Source organism: Mauremys reevesii, linkage group 12, assembly GCF_016161935.1.
Source record: "Mauremys reevesii isolate NIE-2019 linkage group 12, ASM1616193v1, whole genome shotgun sequence".
Classification (NCBI taxonomy): domain Eukaryota; kingdom Metazoa; phylum Chordata; order Testudines; family Geoemydidae; genus Mauremys; species Mauremys reevesii.
This window is the reverse complement of record NC_052634.1, coordinates 50,214,150-50,218,346: the sequence shown is the minus strand read 5'-3', so window position 1 is coordinate 50,218,346 and position 4,197 is coordinate 50,214,150. Positions and strand designations below refer to the sequence as shown.

Genomic DNA, 4,197 nt, shown 5'->3' with positions numbered 1-4,197 from the left:
CCCGCTTTGGCTGTCTCCAAGCTGTCTGTGTGCTCTGCTCTGCTCCACGGCTGCCATGCTGCCTGAGATCAGGAGGCTTCGAGGTCTCACGGTCTCAGCTGAGCTGGTATCGCGTGCCACCCCGCCCATCTCCTCATTCCCTTCATGGACCCCTGGGATGTGAGTAATTCTGTATTTGAGTGGCTCTCCCTCCCGGCCAATGAGCTTGGCGTAGACTAGCAGGGAGGGAGGAGGAAAGGGATTGTGCTCCAGTGAGAGCTCAGAAAGAAAGGTGCAGGTCCCCCACTAGAGCCTAGCCCAGCAGAGCAAAGCAGAGCAGAGCAGGCTGGAGAATGTGTGTATGGGTCTGACTACTTCTCCCATGCTCTTCCATTTGAGCTAACTTCCCCCAGCTGTCTCCAGCCTCCCAGTCAGCGCAAGGGGGAGAAGGGCCGGGGTGGAAGAGCTTTGTGCTCCGCAAGGGCTGGCCTTTTGGGAGGCCAAGCGGGGAGAGGGATGGAGGCCACTGGAGGAGCTGAGCCGGCTGACTGTCCATGGCTTCTAAAAGAAGGGCAAGAGAAGGTCCCGTGGCTGCCTTGCTGCTGGAGAATGCGGGCATTGATCCCGCTGCCTCTCGCATGCGAAGCGAGCGCTCTACCACTTGAGCTAATTCCCCTACCTTGGCAGACGGCGTCTTGATCCATCCATTCGATAACGGAGGCCACATCGTTCCCCGCGCCAGCCGGTGACTCCTTCCAAAAGGGTCAGGCAAGAGAGGGCACCCCGTAGGCCGGCTAGCTCAGCTGGTTAGAGCGTGGTGCTAATAACGCCAAGGTCATGGGTTCAAGCCCTATGCTGGCCACTCGGGGTGCAGGAGGGAGAGGGTGGCTTCTGGTCTTTTGGCTGATTGCTAGCGGTGGCAGAGGCCAAAACCAGGTGGGCTGGGAGCGGGCAAGAGCCCTGCTGGGCACCAGGCAGGATGAGGCTCTGGACACCTCCTTGGGCTCTCCTCCCTGGGCTCCTCGCTCCACCAGCTGCCTGAAAGGAACTTGGGCCTGGGGAGGAGACGGGTGAGCCCGGCCGGCTGCCTTCCAGGCTCATAGGAGGCCAGGCTTGAGCTGCCCGCCCGCGAAGCCAAAATCACAGGCCTGCCGGCTCACCCCCATTTCCACAGAGGGTTGACCTGATGGCCCGAATTCTTGCCGGCTGCCAGCTCCACCCAAATGGACCCGATGCTGGATCACGCTCCCCAGCCCAAGCCACAGAGGAAGGCTTAATACTCGGCACCCCAACCTAGGGGAGAGGCTTCACACTCCGCCGGCGCAGGGTGACCTTTGGGACTTCCCTGGACACCATCCTCCCACCGCCCACAGCCAGACCCCCCAAGCCCACACTCGAGCCCACACCTCCGACAGGAAGGAGCAGGAGGACCACTCCGCCCAGGGGCACCACCACTTGAAGTCAGCTTCACTTGCTTCCTCTTCTACCCCTTTCCTCCCAAGTTATGCGCGCCTCACGGGAGCCGGCCCTGGGAAGACGCAGGCACGGCACTCTGACTGGCGCAAGCCAAACGCCCACACCGAGAGTTTAGCACGGGCTCTTGAGGCACTGGAGGAACCCCATGCAGACGCACTGACGGAGCTAAGCTTTACGGCCAAGGGCTCTACCTGTGGAGAAAGCCAACTTGCTTGTGAAAAAGACGCCTCTTTCGGCTCCCCTTCCAAACTTCCAAATGCCTCCAAATGGGAAAACACACACACTGAAACACCCAAACGGTCCTAACGCTGGGGCCAGGTGAAAAAGAAAAGCAAGGAAAAGATTTCTAAATGGCCACCCTGCCAGAGTCGTACAGCTCCGCAAGTGAAACCCGTGGGAGGGACATTACACAGAAAAGAGGAATGGAAAGCTGCCCAAATTGAGATGCTGTGGAAAGCTACAGCCCCATCGCTACTCCTACTGAGCAGCTGGGGCTTGGGTGTATTTTGTGACAACCCCTCACTCCTGATCCGCAGCCCCCTGGGCTCCCTCCAGCTCTGCTGGTGCCCCTCACTCCCGTCCTGCAGCCCCTGCCATCCCAGTCCTGATGTCCTGTGACATTATGAGTGTAATATAATATTTCATTGAAAGGTGACAGGGCCAGAAAGAGTTAATTAACTCACCTCACTGACTGACCTGCCCCATGGGTGAACCTTAAGGACTGGTTAGGAAGATCTGTAAATGAACAGAGCTTTGAAATGCAAGTCTGCACTGTTAGATGTAGAAGGGGAGATGTTTGCTCAGGGCTTGTGATGTCAGCAAACAAGTTTTGTCTATTGCTGTAGTTTTAATTCAAAGATCAAAAAAGGAATATTAACATTTATGACGATACTTGAGTGATATAGTATTATTGTCTCTGTGTCTCTTTGAAGGTTGTGATAAACTGTATCTGAACTGTTTAATGGGTAAATTACCCTGTGCTAATTGCCAGGATGTTTGGGAGAAGGAGTTAAACCTGTTGTTTTCTCAGGCTGAAAGGCTGCTGGAAATATATAAGAACCCTGGGACATGATCCTGCTTCATCTCAGATCTGCTTTGGGATTTAACAGGGGGAAACCTTAAGCCATAAGGATTGAGATCCCGAGTCACTGACTGGAGTCACCCTGTATATGGACATTGGACTATAACCTCTCGACCATTTCTAAAAGGATTTTTGGCAACTACAAGCTCACCTCTGCTATGTATCTGAACCTCGAGAATTGAATTCAAGTCTGTCTGTAGATTGATCTTTTAACCAACTCTCTCTCTCTCTCTTTTCTTTTTTAATAAATTTTAGCTTAGTTAATAAGAATTGGCTGTAGTGTGTATTTTGCGTAAGATCTAAGTTATAATTGGACCTGGGTATGTGGCTGATCCTTTGGGATTGGAAGAACCTTTTCTTTTATACGATGAGATCAGATTTTCAGGACTCATCATCATATCTGACATGTGTGTCTGGATGGAGGCCTGAGGCTGGGCACTTCAAGGGAACTGCGTGGTTTGGATTCTGAGTAACCAGTGAGGTGCTACAGAAGCTGTTTTGTGCTGGTTGGTAAATCTAAGTATTGGAATAACCACCAGCATTTGGGGTTTGTCTGCCCCGTTTTGTTTGCAGTTCACCCTGATTGAGTGACCTCAGCTGGCTCCCACGGGCAGCACCATCACACTGCTCCTTTCTAGTCACACTGTCTACACATCTAACATTAGTGTATAATGTAATACAGATCTATCCCAACACCTGCCGGAGGGCCTCTGGTAAGGCGGATTCGGCGGCAGGCCTGCGGGAGGTCTGCCGGTCCTGTGCCTTTGGCGTAACCACCACCGAATTGCCGCTGAAGCCGCAGGACTGGCGGAGCTCCCGCAGGCATGCCACCTAATCCGCATTACCAGGGGACCTCCTGCAGGCAGCCTGACTGCCACCCTCACAGCGACCGGCAGGCCACCCCCCGCAGCTTGCTGCGCTGGTGCCTGGAGCCACCCCTGTCCCTGACCCACAGCAGAGGACATTGGAAGCTGAACATCCAGAGCTTGCAAGATAAAGGAGCAGGGGGCGAGGCCTGGCGCTGTTGGCAGAACGGGAAAGCATCAGAGGGTTCTATGGCAACCAGGGGATTGGTGGGAGTCGGTGAGGGAGGAGTTGGTGGCTTTGTTCCAGCAGTCGGGCAAACACCACCACATTAAAGAAACTAACAGTGCCAAGTCCTGCAGCGTCACCTGTGGGATTTCCACAAGAGCATCCAGGCAGGGGAGCCAGTCAGCGTGTGACTGTACGACCGGATCAAGCGACAGCTGCCCGAGTTCCAGGAGATGAGGCTGCAGCTGGCCGATATGAGCAGGAGCACTGAGTGAAGGGAGGGGCGGCCTCCCCTGACATTTTTGCAGCCTGCAGGGAATGGAGACAAAGCAGGGGGATGTGGGGACTCAGGGCAGGACCCACAGATCTGGTAGAGCAGGACCACAGTCGCTGGAGGAGGAGAGAGAGTCCTGCGAGAGGAAGCTGATGGTGGGAAGCAATAAGTGCAGAGTGCAAACCAGCCAAGAGTCACAGGGATCTAGAAAATGAAATAGCAGCAGGTCCCATGGTGTAATGGGCAGCACTCAGGACTTTGAATCCTCAAATCTGATTTCAAATCTCAGTGGGACCTCGTGGAGATATGTTGCTTTGCTACAAAGCCCTGGAGCTCAATGTGTTTGGCTACCTTC

The 4,197-nt window shown here is 54.4% G+C and overlaps 2 non-coding genes across 2 annotated transcripts; one reads left to right on the top strand and one right to left on the bottom strand.

The window, feature by feature from the left end:
* Window positions 1-582: 582 nt before the first annotated feature.
* TRNAA-CGC lies at window positions 583-655 on the bottom strand. Its single transcript has one exon. It is a non-coding gene; the product is annotated as a tRNA-Ala (tRNA).
* Window positions 656-767: 112 nt separating this feature from the next.
* TRNAI-AAU lies at window positions 768-841 on the top strand. Its single transcript has one exon. It is a non-coding gene; the product is annotated as a tRNA-Ile (tRNA).
* The last annotated feature ends 3,356 nt before the right edge of the window (window positions 842-4,197 follow it).